Consider the following 19131-nt stretch of genomic DNA (forward strand, 5'->3'; position numbering starts at 1 on the left):
TGTTATGTTGTGTAGCTTGGATTAAACCATTTCACAGCATGCTAATTGTAGAAAATGTGTGTAATGCCCTGTGGGCTCTAGAGACTTGTGGAATGGGTAGAGGATGATGTAAAAGCCCACGCTCTGTAACCAGTGCCAGCAGGTAGTTACTAAAATGTATCCTAATCCAACCAGACAAGTCACAGAAAAGCCTTTGTTAAAGCAAAGCTGTGGTTTTTAATTTGCATCACAAAATAAGATCTGTGTTAAACTCATACAAATTCCCCCTGAAAACTAAAACCTGAAAGAAAGTTAAGATGATGGTCCAACACCTAAAAACACTGAATGTAGGCAGGTCTGGAGAGCTATGCAACCATAGCCACTTTCCATTCCCAAAATCCACGGCTCATGGCCTCACAAATGATATCACTGATGGCGTCACAAGAGATATTAATTAAATCACTAGCAGCATTGTAAATGTAAATTGATACTTGCACCCGCAAGGGTCTCAAGGCGCTTGTACGAATACCGCTGTGGAACCCATCCTGGCTTTCCCTGTGAGGTGTCCACTCCTGGGCACCCCCAAGGTGGAGGCCAGGCATCCTTAGCGTTGTGGGGGCCGTTGTGGAGATTAAGCAAGCTATTGCCCAGAGTTGCAGAGTGGGACTCCATGATTGGAATAGGCACCGAGGGGAGAATTATCAGGTCCGTGGAATTTTGAGCCAAAGACCTGCCAAGGCGGGAATTGAACCCTGGCCCCGGGCTAGACCTCTGCATCAGGGTCTGCCGCTCTAACCATTGAGCCACACTTCTCCGCATTGCATTCCATATCTTCATTAACCTCATTAAACAATTGCTCTTAATTTACATTTATTTTCTTAAAGCGCAAATGCAGAACTTGTCTTTAAATATAACACAAATGAAGACTTCGAGTTTGTTTGAACCTTTCTAATTGCAGTTAATGGCAATGAGAATACGTTGTACTAGTGACTTCTGTCTCAAGGGCTTTAGGTTTCTGGCTGCAGAGCTGGACTGGGAACCCACAGCAGCACTGACAAATGTTGTCAAACCAGCCCCCGTCAGGGGCGTAACACAGGCCCCCGCGGTGCGGAGGCCCCCCTAGCTGCAGGGGGCCCCCTCAGCACAGTACTCGGGCCTGAGAACTCTGGATTAAATCCGGAGCGGGGCCACCTCCGTGTACCTTGCAGGGGGGCCCTCTCAACTTTTGTTACGCCACTGGTCCCCGTACGGTGTGTAGATAGCGAGCGCAGCTAGCGAGTCTGACCACTACAAGGAGGGTTTGGGGTAGGGAGACCAGACAGCCCCGATTTCCCCGGACAGTCCCCGTTTTAAAAGGAAAGTCCCAGTGTCTGAGGCTTTCCTTAATTTTAAGTTTGTCCCGGATTTTGGGACAAGGGTCAAGACATCCTGAAGGGAGAACTGAAAGGTATGCGCTCGTTAAGTAAATTGTTTCTTTTAGACCGCTCAGCAGGTTGCCTGCAGCAAATAGGGAGATAGGGTATATTTTGTGTCATAGCTTATGTTATGTGTGTGTGTGTGACTATATATATATGTGAGTGTATGTGTACCTATTTACAAGGCTATGCAAAATCGGGACAGGCCAGACATAAAAAAAGGCTAAAGGCTTTAGTCCTACTTTTAAGCCTGGCCTGTCCCGATTTTCCTTTCTCTAAATCTGGTCACCCTAGTTTGGGGGGTTACCCCATCTAAGAAAATTTGGGGGAAATGGTGCATTCTACAACACATGTTTTGATTATATATATTCAGTTGTATTATCTTTTAAAGCATAGTAAATGATGACCTTACAGTGCACCAGGATACCCAGTCATACCCACAGACATTCTTACGGAGAACATTAAAAATAAGATATTAAGCATGAAACATGAATTTAAATATAACATAAGTGCACACATACACTGTTAAGCACAGCCAAGAAGTGGAGAACAGTATGAAAGACCAACTTCCTCTCCCCCCTCCCCCCCCAATAAGCGGCACAGCAAGGATGACTTTAGCTCTGGTGGCGGCCAGTGTGACAATATTTTTTGGCACCTCACCTCCCATGACCTCCACAGATTCCCTCATTAGCATTCTCCAACACTGCTCCTCGTCTCTCCATAGCCCTCTCTCACATGTATTTAATTTACTTTATTGCGCCTCTCATACCAGTGTAAGATGCCAGAGCACTTTACATCACACACACATACAGAAACAAAATCAATTGTAGGATTCAAATCCCATTTATTCTGCTAGGCATTTTTTAAATGTGCTTGGTCTGGAGGATAAACTCAACATTCAAAACTAACACTGTAGTTGGCTTTACTAATACATTATTTCTACCCAAACAAACCCTTTTTAGCAACATTAGGATAATGAAAGACTGGTAAAAACATAACTTTCTAACCTGTACCATAGAGATTTTAGGCAGCTCTTTGATGGCAGTTTATAGCTCACTCTGCTATCTTACGATTGTAACTTATGAACTGCAAGTAACAAAAGGATCTTTATGGCAAAAGCAGAAACGCACTGAGCTAGCCACATAAAATACAATTATGTGATCTGCATGGTACACGTTCTTTGCAGCAGGCATGTTAACCCTCTGTGCTGCTTTAGGTGGGTCAAAACTGCCACTAGACTCTGATCCCTTTCCAGCAGTTACATTAATCACCAGAGTTACCTTGACATTTTTATAGTTGCCTGAAAACAGCTGCTATAAAAGGAACTCTGCAAATTATTATAGGTTTAAAATCACCATGCGTGGAGAAGTGTGGCTCACTGGTTAGAGGAGGCAGACCTGGAAGCAGAGGTCAGCCCGGGACCAGGGTTCAATTCCCGGCTCGGCGGGGTCTTGAATCCTAAAATGTCCATGGACTCGACAATTCTCGCTCCGGTGCCTACTCGATTCACGGGTTCACACTCTGCGACTCTGGGCAATAGCTTGCTTAATCTCCACAACTGCCCCTCGCGGCGGGATGCCTGGCTTTCACCTTGCGGATACCCTGCCGGGGTTATCTCACAGGGGAATACCAGGACGGGTTCCCTAAGCAAGCGCTTAGAAACCGCTTGGTGATTTGCGCTATATAAATTCCTGTACATTTACATTTACATTTACAAACACAGTGGCCCCAGTTCAGCGATAAACAAGCTCCAAGGAACAAAACTGGTCCTTTCTTTTCCAGCCCCCCAGGGAAATGCCTGCTGCCTGGTATGCCATTCCAGCATAGTCTGGCTGCTGTACTCAATGCACCAGCCTTTGAAAACTAGTCCCTGCGCATAAATGAACGGTGTAGTCAGGTGAAGGGGTTCTGAGCACAGTGCCTTTCTGAAGGTCGGCGCGCTGCAGATTCCTGTCCACATACATACATATAAGCTCTATGCCAGCGGGTACTGGCAGTACAGGTGCTGATGTGTCCAAAAGCCATGCCCTGAGACCGGTGGTCCATAGTGATAGTGGTGCTGCTTGTATGGCCTGGCCAAAAAAAGCCTCTTAGTTGAGGAAAAAGAGGTGTGTAGGAAGGTAGATCCCTGACTATGGTTGCCCCCAATTTTTTGCCTGGTGTTTTGCTGGTTTTCTGACCTAGTTGACCTGGGGCCCTGCTATTCAGGACCCCAGGCCTACTGCTCTCTCTGTAAAATGGATTCCATGTACCTTAGGTACATATCTAATTGGATACTGAGTCACCTTATCAGTCCCTGTACAGTGTACCTTAGGTACTGATGGAGAGCGGTAATTTCTTCTGGTAGTTTCTCAATGCAAAACCCTCATGCTACCTCTAATTTACCGCTCAAAAGGTGTTGGGCCCTTCACACCATGTATTACCTTCAGGAGATTTAAATAAACCTGAACAGTCAAAAATGCAATTTTATTATTCAAGCCAATAAATAGAGTTGTTGAGTATTTTAAAGGGTTTTATTTTCTAGTCAAAAGTTAAGTTTTTCTCTGACCCTTTATTCATTAGTAAAATATCAATCAGGTTACATAATTTGGAAAACAGGAAAAATATCAATAATACAGAACACATTACAGTCTGCATATAAGCATTACATGTAGTTATGAAAAATGTGGCGCAAAAGTCTTAAAGAGTTTCTAAGAATAGTCTTGCAAAGCTAATCAATAATTAAATAGTTTGCAAAAAATCTCCCATTAAGAGAAATAAATGCATAAATCAAATAAATCTTTTTAGACCTAATTAATTAGTCAAAGCATAAACTTAAAGTTTAGCATCTAATCTAAAGAGCCTTTCTATCTGTTGCTGATCATGTGCATCTCTGTGTCTAAAGAGCAAAAAGGAGGGAGACAGCCCGCCCTTCACAAGACCTCAAAGGAATGCGGCCTGATGTGCCAAGATATGACGTGGAAGCAAGAAACCTCCCCCTGAATCTCCTCGGACGCAAACCTGCCCTTCAGCAATCTCCCGAGACGTTTCTCGTACCTAACCCATAGAAGCCAGCTGAGCTGAGAAAAAAAGTAGACAGCCCCCATCCAGAGAGGACAGTATTTATACCATAATTATTGGCAGAGTACACAAAGATGTAGCATTTTTCAGGAAACCTTTTACGTGATTGGTCAGTCATGATGGCATGAGTTCACAATACCCTGACTCATTCTAAAAACCTGACTTCACCGGTGTTAACAAAAGAAGCATACATGCATAACTACATTTATAAACATTTGCAACATTTACTAGGAAAAATGTTTCATTCTAATTCATCCTTCCTTCCACAGCGTAGTCAGAACGGATACTTTTAACTAACTGGTACATTGGCACAATTACAAAAATGTAGAGTTCAGGTTGTCCTTGACTTTTTGTCATGAGGAAAGTTGCCACAGTCTGCGCATGCTCCCTTCTCATTAAATTGCAAGTCATAGCCTTGATGGATTCACAGGCAGCCATGTTTTGTGTAGGCCCCAAAAATAAAACAAACACAAAGATAATATTAATTTCATGTAAATCAGTCCATTATGTTTCCCAAGTGCATTATTAATTCACACACATTATAAAAAGAGGTGTTATTAACTGAAAATGTTTATCAAAATATGCAACAAGTCAAAGTCTATTAAGACAGGAATAATACATCTAGATTACATGGATGAGCTGGGAAGAGAGAAACACATTCTATTAATCTTTAAAGGTAAAAAGGCCACTTTTTCTCTACATTGCAAAAAACACATGTTAATTCAGCAAAAGCATTTTCAGACTGAAGTGAATAGACCTCACTTTCATGTTTTTCATGTGCCATGTTTTTAACCTGCACCAAAATGTGCGTGGCAATTTAAATGCAGCCTGTCTGAAGCACAAAAAATAAAACAATGCATGACTGCAGATGAAATCTGCTCCATCAATCCACCCTTCTGATTATTCAAATCATAATAAAATGATTTATAATTCATCACACATATTTCATTTCACTAGTGACAGTATTTTTTTTTTTGTTTTTTTTTAATTGCAAAAGCTGAGCATATAACAATGTTACTTCTATTTCTAAGGCAAACACAAGTCTGGTCTGTAATCAGATCATATATAGCCACGCTCAATTGTTTTAGTGCAGAGTTCTGTAAGTAGCTTCTTGGAACAGTCTTCTTTAAAATAAGTAACTAAAATAATAAAAAAGGATTCAACAGGACAGTTTCAGCATTTCTTTGCTCATTTGTCATCAGCTTGTCATTAGTATGGCTCATACTTTCCATGCAAATTGGACTACTTAGGTGCTGTGAAACTGTGACAGAGCACCATCAATCCTTTGCACTTTTTCAACCAAGGCCTTTCACTCTTATTTTCACTTTGATCAGATTCAGATGTGTCACCGCAGCATCTCTCAGATCAAAACCGTTGCACCATCCATTAGGCAGATCTTGTGTAGCAGCTGCAATCTGGTGAGAAACTGCACACTGTACATCAACCAGACCTACACAGCAATGGCTAGTGTTCTCATCAGTGTTTTCCACAAGTGCATTTGCATATGCATTTTCAAGCCACTTTGGTGATGCTGAAAAACAGTCTTTTACAAAAGGTAACTCAGTGCTGCCATTGTGTTGCTTTATTATGCTTGACACTTCAGGCAGATAGCTACAATCCATTCCTTGTCCAATCTGTTGTTCTGCACTTATTATCTTTGAGACCACATTATGATCTGATTTCAGAGAAACTGGCAATCTATACCTGGGCATCAGTCTTTGCAATAACACATTTGCCACTATGCAGTTGTCATTTCTCTCAAAAACAGTTCTGATACAACCCTGTTGTGCTGCTTCAAAAACATTTTCTTGAGCCTCTTTTAATTCATCTGTGAAGATTCCATAGAATGTACATGCTAACAGAGCACAATTTTGTGCAACTGAATTAGCATTTCTCTCTTCCATGACAACAGTGACTCCCAATTGAGCAGATATACTGCATGTTATGGTAAGGGCAATCAATTTCGAATTTTGGGCTGGGGTAATAACTAAAAGCCATGAAGCTTTGACAACATCATGTATAAGGAGCACAGCATGTGCTGCTTTTAATGTGTCACCTTTCAAACTTGGGCCATCTACAAAATGGACATTGTTGGGCTGACTCAGATGTTCATCCTTCAAGTCTGAATTTGGCTTTATGCATATTTTCATGATATTTAGACACTCATATTCAGTTTCATCATAATCCAATTCATTTGCTGACATTTCTGTGAAGTTAGGGTCAAGGGTCATTGGGCAATACATCACAGACCCTTGAAAACATTCATCTTTTTGAATAAGCAATGAGAGAGCGCAGCCCTCCCTCTCACTGCAAATTAGTGTATTTTCTTTCAAATAAACTTTCATTCCTAGTGCTGGGGCGCGCCATTTTTTCTCTTTCAACTCTAGGAATGCTTTTGTGCAGTTGTTGTCCAATGGAAGCGGATCAGACACACCAGAGTGTGTCAGCCTCAGTAAAGGCTTAGCCACTAGGGAAATGTTTAGTAACCACTCTCTACAGTAGCTAACCATTCCCAAAAATGTCCTGACTTCTTTCTGAATTTGAGATGGATTCATCTTGGAACTTATTTCCACCTTCTCTGGTGACACCTTTCTACCTCCCTTTCCAATTTTGTGTCCCAGGTATTCATCTTCTTTTTGACAGTACTCCTGACTATTCTCATCCAATGGCACTATGACATGAACCTGGCAAAAATCAATAAAAATAAGCCATTCTTCACCACATGGAATGTGAAAAAATATATTGGCTGGATTCGGTACCACAGGACAACATGGAAAAAATATGCTTTTAATCTCCTGCACTATTCTGTTCTTTTCATTTATTTTCTGTGAACCTATGATCAGAAAGTTACACAAACTTCTAATCAATTCCATCAAAAATCCTTTTATTGGTAAAATTCCTGCATCTGATGGTATTCCTGAATACATGTCATCTGGTTCAAATTTTAATAAGACATGTTCTGCACATTTTATTAATCTGGCATCCTTCTCTGTGAACTCTCTTATTTCAGTGTTTATTATTTTTTCCAAAGCAGAAGGTAATGTTTCAACTGTCTTTTCTGAAAATAATGCTACAGCTGTCTCTTGTTGAGCCATTTTAAAATGTACATCCTCATCAGGAATCTGAAAAATAGCATTATCTGGTATACAGTAATCTGTGCTGCTTAATTTGCAAAATAATTGTTTTTCTGCTAGGCCTGAGTCACAGACAACAGTTTTGCAATGTTCCTCAAATGGGCCTAATTTTGGTGCACATTTTTCTAATTCTGGGTTTGTAATTTCTCTGTTTAAAACTCCTACTACTAAATCTGGACTTTCCACTACCTTCACAATGGAATTGGTAGATTCAGAATTGTGAGTGTTAAAACTCTCATTTGCAAACACAGTAACCTGTTGAACTGGGTTCTGATTTTGTCTCTGGAAATAATTCACATTGGCTCTGGACAACTTATTTAAATTCATGTTGGCATTTTCCATATTTTGTGGGACCATCTGTGCTTGAAAAATTACTGCCATAGGTACCTGTTTCTGAACTGACATTTGCATTTGCTTAACTGGCATATTTTGCATCTGCAATTCTCCATGTTTTTGTGCATCATGTTTAAAGTTATTTTCCTTCTTCCAATGCTCAAATCTGTTATAAAGATGGCAAAAGGACACATTTTCCAGCAGTACAACATCCATACCTGAATTTGCACTAACCAAAACACCTTTGCTAACATCCTGTGCTCTTTTAATCTGTACCCAATCAACATCCTTTGCTGGCACTCTGCCCTTCAGGAAAGTAATCACTGCTATGTTTTTCTCCATTACAACAGAAAATGATGGTGCATTCATGCAAACCCTTTTCACTGTCTCCTCACCTGGCCCTTGAACAACAACTTTAGATTCAAACCACAATTTAGTCAGCATGGCAATATAAAAGAACATTTCCAAATTAGTGCACAACTCTTTTAAAAAGTCATCAAATCCATCAACTTGTGGGTACCACAGCATAAATTTGTCTCTCAATTGTGGGAATGTGTTCAGAAATGCTGCTAGTTCACTTTTATTCTGTGGCATAGGAACATGCACTTCTCCCACCATTTCTCTCAATGAGTAAGCAAAAGCTTCTCCCTCATTCTGCTTATTATTATTTTTCTCAATTATATCTGGTTGCTTCCTTTCCTTAGCCAGTTTCCTTGCTAGGTCTGGTGGTTTCTTTTTCTTCTCATGTTTTCTTGCCCAATTGTCTCCTAATTGCTCAAGCCCATTGCATTAAAAAAATATTTTATTTCTGCAATGTGCAATTGCATTCCTGAAGAACAAATTTTCTCATTTGCTTCATCATCCATGTGTACCCTGAAACCTTTCTGAAATGGAAAACTTCCTGAAACATCATTTTCATATTTTTGAGCCAAATCTGTCAGTCCATTATGTGTAGTTAATGCACATGCAGCTGTTTCCTTACTCAGGGAAATTAATTATTTTTCCTGACACTGGTTCACATTTTCATTATTTAAACAGCAAGGACTGTTAATTTCCCCATGTTCAAATGCTGCATTTAAAACACTAAGCTGTCTCTCTTTTCCAGGGCCTGTGTTAATATGTTCTCCCATGTCTTCTATCTTTTTAATCACTGCTGCTTCCTCAAAGCAGGTTTGAAAAATCCCATTTTCAATTACATTCATTTTATCCTGGGCTGCAGATGTTGTAAATACCATTTTTCCCTCACCTTTCAGTGCTTGGGGTAATTTCTGTTCAATAATCTGTGTATTCTGAGTTTCTGAAATAAACTCTGGCAAAATCACTGATTCTGCAGCTCTTTGAACTTTTTCAGTAGGGACCATATTAATTGGGACAGTCATAATTTTTCTAGGCATTATCTGTGCATCTGCAGTTTGCAATTCTTGAACTAAATCAGGCACATTTGAAGCAGTAACACCTGGAGGTATCACTGTCAGTGCTGAATCAACAGTTAATGGGTCAATATAAAATGTCTGCACAGTTCTCTCAGTCTGTATTTCTCTCTGTTCAACAGAAGCAGTAGCCCCTGTAGTATTTACTGGTACACTATTTTCAGTATTTTTCATGGGAACCACATCAAGTGGTGGACACTCAGTTATCAATGCATCCATTATTTCATCCCCTGAATCATTATTTATTTGAAGCTCTTTGTCAGCATTAATTCCCTTCTCTTGTATCTGGTGCTTTACCTTTTCATCCTCACTTGCTTTCTCTCTTGCTGCTTTTTCCCACATGCTTAAGGCCTCAAATTGTGCAGCTTTAGATGGTGTCTTTATTTCACATAACACTTCCCTTAATTTGTCAATAATTTGCAATTCAAAAGTACCATCTTTTGGAAACCTCAAAGCACCCTCTTTTTCAGTAATCTTGCACCATTGGTGAACCCACATACATGTGTTTTGTCCCAAATTGGTAGACATAAAATGCACAGGTGTTCCTTCAGGAGCATCACCAATAAAAAACAAATTTTTCACTTTACCTCCTAACAGCTTCTTTAAACCTTCAAACATTTTCATTTTTGCAATAGTTCAATGCAATTTCTTTTCTCCAAAGCTGTCAGTCTCAATTTTAGTCAGTTTTACTCCTACCACTGGTCCTCCACAAAATCTTACTGCAATATTTCTCTTAATCAATAACTCTGTTAGTAACAACATAAATACATTCGCTACTCTGTCTGTTGTGCTAAATAAAGGATAGATTTATATTCACTGCGAGTAACACATTCTGCTTACCCTTCACAAAGTAAGACTTTCCGTTTACTCTTCAAACACTACAGGTAAATCCCTTCCGCTTACCTTTCACTCAAGCTCAGAAGAACCTGCTACTCCTTTGGACTTATCCTTCAGGATATATCTTAGTCCAAAGTTTCACCAGCGAACCCTTTTGCTGTCAATCAAGCTCAGAAGAACCTGCTACTCCTTTAGTGTGACCCTTTCTAGGTGATATCAGACCAAAGTTTCACCAGCGAACTCTTTGCTATCAATCATTCACACAGAAAATAGTCCCTAATTTAACACTGCCAGCCCTACCTAGCTACTCAGTGTTATTCCAACAGACGAGTAACCTCAGTGCAGTGTGGCTTCCATTTACCACCCGCTATTCCTTCCCGGGATTCCACAGGTGTGCATACCTGCATGTTCCAGACAACATAGAACAAGACACTAACTTAACATGAAGAGTTAAAACATGTAATCAATAACCAAAAAAAGTATGTCCTATGAAATTACCAATATAATCAATAACACCATGAATTCAAAATGAGCAAAATGTCACCAACAGTAAAAATCCTTACTATTTTCAACACTTCAAAAATCATGCAAGCATATTAACAATATTTCACAACCCTATTGATACTCACACCACTTCTTGCATCACCTGCCAGTACTGCTTTGCCAATCTTCAGGTTCTGAGCATTGGAGTCAGGAATCAGGACTGGGACATTTTATCTAACTTGGGCAATTATTTTACTTCCCTCTTAAGGTCAATGATCCATTAGTTGAGTAGTTGATGGTGAAATCAATAATCACTAATCACCAAACTAATCAATAATAACCATCCTCTGCTTACCAAAAAACTGATGGAGAGCGGTAATTTCTTCTGGTAGTTTCTCAATGCAAAACCCTCATGCTACCTCTAATTTACCGCTCAAAAGGTGTTGGGCCCTTCACACCATGTATTACCTTCAGGAGATGTAAATAAACCTGAACAGTCAAAAATGCAATTTTATTATTCAAGCCAATAAAGAGAGTTGTTGAGTATTTTAAAGGGTTTTATTTTCTAGTCAAAAGTTAAGTTTTTCTCTGACCCTTTATTCATTAGTAAAATATCAATCAGGTTACATAATTTGGAAAACAGGAAAAATATCAATAATACAGAACACATTACAGTCAGCATATAAGCATTACATGTAGTTATGAAAAATGTGGCGCAAAAGTCTTAAAGAGTTTCTAAGAATAGTCTTGCAAAGCTAATCAATAATTAAATAGTTTGCAAAAAATCTCCCATTAAGAGAAATAAATGCAGTTCTGAAGATGGCCGGTCCCTCGAGGTCTCGTCGCACCCACGGATCACAGCTGGGCTGATGATGTAGGTTGAGGTCAGAGGTGCCAGGGAAGCCGGTTCTCGTCGTGCTGGAGCAGTCTTGATCCGAAGGAGAGACTGGCAACAAACCGCGATGCTTGGTTGGTGCCTGCTGCTGCAGGGTGACTACTCCTTAGTCACAAGGGAGAATCTTGGGAATAAGTCTTGAGTTCCTTTCGTGGAAAGTAGTTTCAGGATTCAAAGATGATCTGATTTGGAAGGGGGCCAGTTCCTACCTTTATCCTGAAAAAAGGGGCTGGCACGCGACTAAGTCCTGCCCTATGGGTGGGACTAGGAGGGGTGTGGTTACACCCCTCTCCTTTGGCGGGCTTTCCCCAGGCCAGGGGCTGGAGTGCCCCTGCAACTGGTTTCAGCCGGCCTATGCACAGTGAGCACCGGGGTGCCACTTGCAGTCACCTTCCTCCAAAGCCCTGCCTACCTAGGATACACAAAATCCAGGCTTGGATCACCACGAACTCCTTCACTGGTCGCCTGCCAGCAACTTCTTTCTTCAGGCTCCTGGATCTTCAACGAGGGTTTCCGACGCAACTTCAACCCTATGCAGCCGCAGCCCCTGGGCTAGGTAACCTGAGTACTCCGGTGCTCCAGCATGGTCCAACACCCTAAGTGTTCGGATCCACTCTTGTTTTCGACCCACCTAGTCGGGTTCGCCCGAGAACAGTAACTTTGCAACTGCTAGCTTCCATAGACTTTTTCCCGCCTTACGCGTGAGAGTTCCCACTCTGCACACGACGTCCACAGGCCTCCTGCATCTAATCCCAGTGTTTAGAATTGTAGGCCTAGCGATTCCTGAGTCTAGAAAAGTATTACTTACCTGCTAGCAAGTTCGCATTCCACTTACTGAGTATATGGTTTTTCGTGCCCCTAGGGCATTTGTGTAAATTGTGCGACTTAAAGTATTTTCTTAAGAGTTTTGTTATGTGCTTAGCTCCCTGACTCATAAAGAGTTCAGGGTAGTCTTGTTATAAATAAATATCTGTTTATTTTCATAACAACTTGTGTGGTGTCCTTTCACTTGGTGTTCAAGGGGTAATGTGATGGTAAAACAGCTGGCTTAACACACCCTCTAGAGTCTTAGCCTTAAACTGCTCGTATCCATGCTACTAGGATAGCTGGTCTATAAGGTTGACTTACAACCAATCATCAATAAGGGTTGTTTGGACTGATACATAGTGATCACTAGAATAGTGAGCACTGCATATCAGGCCAACTTCTCACGTTGGTGAGCAGCGGTTGGGATTTGAGCTTGCTGTTGTTTTACCACACATATCCTAAGAATATCATTTGAAAGATCACATAAGTACTAAGGTACATATAACTTAGCTTAGAATACTCTGAGTTCTACTGAACCAGCTGTTGTAGCTCCTAGGGCCTAGCACACCCTAAACTACAACTCTAGCAAGGGATCAGTAGGCAAACAAATAGTGTAGGTAAGTCCACCACTTACACCTCACTAGAAAAGCATGTCTAACCATGGAGAGTCCACTGAGACTCCCCTGGTAAGCATTGACCCTCCACAGGTCACTTCAAGATATGCAGCTCTCAGTTTCCAGGAGATGAGACAAGTGTGTACCTCCAGGAAACTGAAACAGGGGTCTAACCCCACCATTCCCTTTCTGATAGGTCTCTTAGAGACATATGATGCTAGGAAAGCATCTCAGGGAGATGGGAATATGCCAGCCTTAGAGGGACACCTTGGTGATCCAGACCTCCTTGGCACTGAAAATGCAGTTGAGGAGGAGGATCTTGAGGAACTCTCTGAGGGTGAGGCAAACAAGGGTCCTGAGTTAGTCAGCAGACTCACTAGGGCCAACTTAGACCTACTTGGGCAAGGATCTGGGGGACCCCCAGTACTGACCCTGATGAGGCCTAACCTTGGAGTTAGGAGAGATAGATCTCTTTCTAGGGACTCCATTAGATCTCTGCACTCTAATGCCTCTTCTCAGAGGAGAAGGAACTCTCCACAGAGGAGATTGACTTCCCCTCAGAGAAGAGAGCATGAAGCAAGGATGAGACAAGCTAAACTGAGGATTGAAAGGGAAGAACTTGCCCTGGCCAAAGAGAAGCTTGCCTTTGCTAGAGAGCAGCAGATGAGTGGGACAGTTCCCACTGGTGGCAGCAATCTCCCAAGAGAAAAAGAGAAGGGTTTAGATACTAAACACCTGACCAAGATAGTGCCCCCCTTTAAACAAGGGGATGACATCCAGAAATGGATAGCTGCTTTGGAGAGGGCCTGCACTGTGCAGGGCATTCCCCAGAGTCAGTGGGCAGCTATACTGTGGCTCTCCTTTGATGGCAAAGGTAGAGATAAGCTCCTCACTACAAGAGTGGAGGATGCTAACAATTACCAGGTCCTGAAGAATACACTGGTTGATGGGTTTGGTTTAACCACTGAGCAGTACAGGTTGCTGTTCAGAGACACCCAGAAAACTCAGTCTCAGGACTGGTCTGACTTTGTTGATTGTGCCACTAAGGCTTTGGAAGGCTGGCTACTGGGTAGCAAGTTTACTGACTTCACAGGATTGTATAATCTTATTATGAGAGAGCAAGTCTTAAATAATTGTCAGAACCAGTTATTACACCAGCACCTGGTAGACTCTGATCTGACCTCTCCACAAGAATTGGGTAAGAGGGCAGACAAATGGGTCAGAACCAGGATTAGGCCCAAGAACCAAGGTGGTGACCAGAAAAAGGAATCAACCAAGCCTCAAGAGAAGGGTGGGAATAAATCTCCAGATCAAACCACACCAGGGCCCCAAAAATCCTCTGAGGGGGGTGGGTCCCAGAATCCTTCTAATACCCAGAAGAAACCTTATTGTTTTCCCTGTAAACAGGTGGGTCATTTGAAAACTGACAGCAGTTGCCCAAAGAACAACAATAAGGAGACCATACCCCCAAGTAACATTCCCAAACCTCCTGTTACTACTAGTAGTAATCCCCCAGGTGGTGGGAGTGCCCCCAAGAATTTGGGTGCATTTACTTTGGGAGTTCCTGGGGACTCTGGCCTAACCAGGTCCCCAAACTTAGATACTCTTGTCTGTGAGACTGGCATGGGGTTTGCCAACTTCACAACTTGTCCCAACACTTTGGGCAAGTACAGACAGGAGCCCCTCATCAATGGTATAAAAGTTGAGGCCTATAGAGATACAGGGGCTAGCATCACTATGGTGACTGAGAGTCTAGTCCCCTCAAGGCAACTTTTACCTGGTGCCACATACCAGGTGACCAATATTGATGGAGTACAGAGAGATCATCCCATGGCAGTGGTCAATCTCAGCTGGGGAGGTGTCACTGGCCACAAGAGAGTGGCAGTGTCACCAAACTTGCCTGTAGATTGCCTACTGGGGAATGATTTAGAGCTCTCAGCCTGGGCTAAAGTAGAGCAAGAAACCCATTCTAAAATGGTAAACATCCATGGTAAGGTTAGTGGGGCAGTGATAGCCACAGCCCCAGTCCAAGATGTCCTCCCTGAACAGGTCAGGAGGGCTGTGCCAGTCACAGCCCAATCTCAGACAACTTCCTTCCCAGAACAGGTTGTCAAGGCTGTGATGGTCACAGCCCACACCCAAACTGAGCCCCCTCCTGAAAAGGTTGGGAGAGTTGTGATGGCCACAGCTCAAACTCAGACAGATGATAGTGTTGTGAAGCCTGAAACTATGGATCACTCCACTCAGACAGAGAGCATTGAGGAGGAAGATAAATCTCCCTCCCACCAGACTTTAGGAAAGGATCAGCCTCCTCAGGGAACTGATCTGACCCCTTGTGAAGAAACTGCCCCAGAGGTAGTCAGGCCTAGCCTGGCAGAGCCCCTGATGTCAGTGGACCCTTCCAAGGTGGGACCCAGTCTGGAGCAGGTAACCTGCCCCTCTCTACCCTGCCTCAGTCAGCCCAGGGCTGTAGAGGTCAGGGAGGCCAGTGTTGGACCCCAAAGGGCCCCCTGTCCAAAAGAATCCCCCAATCAGCAGATTAAGGGCACTGAAGCTAGCAGTCCTAGCCAAGTGAAAATAAAACAAACTCCTGAGGGATCCCCCTTAAATTTAGTTAGGGACCTCCCACAGATGGACACTGTTGGGCACAGCCAGACCTGGGACCTAAGGGCCCCAAACCTGACCTGTCCCTCCAGTAAGCCAAACAGAGGGACCCAACCTCCAGCTGTAGGTAGCCAGAGGTTGACCCTGAGAGCCCAAAACAACTCAGTCTGGGAAAGAAAGGCCTCTATGGTGGAAAATGATTGGAGGAAGCTGAGCCCAAAATTAGTGGAGCCTCACTTCAGTACTCCATTTCAGCACCAGCCTCTTCCTTTGCCAAAACACCCCACAGGTAGAGATTCCCTATGGTGGAGACCCTCAGATCCCCTTAGGGTGAGGGATTGCTTAGTGGACCATGAGATAGGGGGTAACCATGCCAGTGCTGGTACTTCCTTATATGGCCACTCAGGCAATATAGGCTTACCTGGCAAGGATAGCCTTATCTCCTTTCGTTTGGGGGGGGGTTATGTAGGAAGGTAGATCCCTGACTATGGTTGCCCCCAACTTTTTGCCTGGTGTTTTGCTGGTTTTCTGACTTAGTTGACCTGGGGCCCTGCTATTCAGGACCCCAGGCCTACTGCTCTCTCTGTAAAATGGATTCCATGTACCTTAGGTACATATCTAATTGGATACTGAGTCACCTTATCAGTCCCTGTACAGTGTACCTTAGGTACCCAGGGCATAGGTGTACCCAGGGCCTACCAGGGGCTGCAGCATGTATTATGCCACCCCTGGCTGGCCATCCAAATCTGACACAACTGGCTGCACGACAGCTGGGGCAAGGTGGTGTAATCACCCCTTGCTTTAGATATAGTATACCTATATCTAACCCTAAAATGGACACACAGATCTCCTATCAGTCACTCCTATGGCAGGCCTTGACAATCCTGAAGGCAGAGTGCTTGGAATCGTGTGAGATAGTGCTCTGGCATGAGCTGAGCCTGTCTGCTGCTTTCGGGATCCATCCCTTAGCCGTTTCCATGATATCGCATACCATATACTCTTAAGTGCATTATAATCCTCGCGGTTATATGCCAACTCTGGTATCGCTTTATCAAAACATGTCGAGTAAGGTGTCATACGAATTGGAATACTAACCCCTCGCCAATTCTGGCGACGGGGTTAGCATTCCACCCTTCTAGAGGGACACGACATGTATGTAACCTGTAACCCCGGTTAAAGTCAGACATAGCCTTAGCTCCACAAAATGGATGCTGCCACCGAGACACAAGTCTGCCCTCCTGCTGCTGGGAGTCCTCCCAGAGCAGGAGGCAAGGACAAAGGGTTTCCTGTCAGGGGCGGTGCCAGCACCGTCCCAGACAGGATTTTGTGTATCCTAGGTAGGCAGGGCTTTGGAGGAAGGTGACTGCAAGTGGCACCCCGGTGCTCACTGTGCATAGGCCGGCTGAAACCAGTTCCAGGGGCACTCCAGCCCCTGGCCTGGGGAAAGCCCGCCAAAGGAGAGGGGTGTAACCACCCCCCTCCTAGTCCCACCCATAGGGCAGGACTTAGTCGCGTGCCAGCCCCTTTTTTCAGGATAAAGGTAGGAACTGGCCCCCTTCCAAATCAGATCATCTTTGAATCCTGAAACTACTTTCCACGAAAGGAACTCAAGACTTCTTCCCAAGATTCTCCCTTGTGACTAAGGAGTAGTCACCCTGCAGCAGCAGGCACCAACCAAGCATCGCGGTTTGTTGCCAGTCTCTCCTTCGGATCAAGACTGCTCCAGCACGACGAGAACCGGCTTCCCTGGCACCTCTGACCTCAACCTACATCATCAGCCCAGCTGTGATCCGTGGGTGCGACGAGACCTCGAGGGACCGGCCATCTTCAGAACTGCACGACGCTTGTCCAGCACGACCACCGAGTGACCCTCGACTGAGTGCTTTGGGGTAAGAGAAGCCCCGACCCTGAGCAGCTCCAGCACCGAAGTTCAGCCCCCCTGCATCCACGAGATCTGCGTGGGGCCCTTCTGCTCTTTGCTGCCAACCGCGTTGTCCAGGTCGCTTGCCCATTGGCTAGGGGCCCTCTCACGACGCTCCACGACGACAACTACTGCTGGTCTGGTTGCTCCAGACTAGCCCTTGCTCCCCTCCAAAAGAGGAGCACCCTGGACCCTCCTGGTCCACTCAAGACGCCATTTTAGGTCCACCGCGTGGGCCTTGCATTTGCCAAGACTTGTTGCCCAATCCTGGGTCCAGCGACGTCGACAGCAAGAACCTTCATGGGACAGCTCGCACCTCCATCCTGGTCGCCGACAACGCCTCCTGGTCCGAGAGACTGCAGAGCCCAGCAGCGCCCACTCACCTGGCTGAGGTGAATTCGTCCGGTGCCATCCTGGTGCCCACTCAAATCACTGGCTAGTGATTCAGAACTTGGTCCCCTCTGCTTACAGGTTTCTTCTTCCCTGATCCAGGCTTGGATCACCACGAACTCCTTCACTGGTCGCCTGCCAGCAACTTCTTTCTTCAGGCTCCTGGATCTTCAACGAGGGTTTCCGACGCAACTTCAACCCTATGCAGCCGCAGCCCCTGGGCTAGGTAACCTGAGTACTCCGGTGCTCCAGCATAGTCCAACACCCTAAGTGTTCGGATCCACTCTTGTTTTCGACCCACCTAGTCGGGTTCGCCCGAGAACAGTAACTTTGCAACTGCTAGCTTCCATAGACTTTTTCCCGCCTTACGCGTGAGAGTTCCCACTCTGCACACGACGTCCACAAGCCTCCTGCATCTAATCCCAGTGTTTAGAATTGTAGGCCTAGCGATTCCTGAGTCTAGAAAAGTATTACTTACCTGCTAGCAAGTTCGCATTCCACTTACTGAGTATATGGTTTTTCGTGCCCCTAGGGCATTTGTGTAAATTGTGCGACTTAAAGTATTTTCTTAAGAGTTTTGTTATGTGCTTAGCTCCCTGACTCATAAAGAGTTCAGGGTAGTCTTGTTATAAATAAATATCTGTTTATTTTCATAACAACTTGTGTGGTGTCCTTTCACTTGCTGTTCAAGGGGTAATGTGATGGTAAAACAGCTGGCTTAACACGCCCTCTAGAGTCTTAGCCTTAGACTGCTCGTATCCATGCTACTAGGATAGCTGGTCTATAAGGTTAACTTACAACCAATCATCAATAAGGGTTGTTTGGACTGATACATAGTGATCACTAGAATAGTGAGCACTGCATATCAGGCCAACTTCTCACAAGGTGGTCATCTGAAACCAGCTCCTGTGCCCAAACTGAAACCCTGTTGTGCACAGAAAGAGTTTGAGCCTAGTGTACTGTAGGGTGCAGGGGCATTACAGCAGCTTCAGTGATATCCCTGATTGTCAGTGATGGTGTGATGTCACCAGTGATGCCATCTGTGACATTTTTTGTGATGTCATGGGTAGGGCAACGTTGGGTAGTTTTGATTATTAAAACTCCGCATACTTGGCTAATTGCAGTGTGCTTCCGCTCATAGCCATAAACAATATTGCTTCCACTGACATTTTTAAGTTAATTAATATTTGTTATATCACAAATTATTTTCTGATGGAAGTAAATATAAC

At 43.9% G+C, this 19131-nt stretch overlaps 1 protein-coding gene across 6 annotated transcripts in view; it reads left to right on the plus strand.

Annotated features, from left to right (window-relative positions):
• NCOA1 (nuclear receptor coactivator 1) overlaps positions 1-19131 on the plus strand; it is a 986743-nt gene that overhangs the window by 963094 nt on the left and 4518 nt on the right. The gene's annotated exons all lie outside the window — the stretch shown is intronic.

Source organism: Lissotriton helveticus, chromosome 6 (assembly GCF_964261635.1).
Source record: "Lissotriton helveticus chromosome 6, aLisHel1.1, whole genome shotgun sequence".
In the NCBI taxonomy this organism is placed as follows: domain Eukaryota; kingdom Metazoa; phylum Chordata; class Amphibia; order Caudata; family Salamandridae; genus Lissotriton; species Lissotriton helveticus.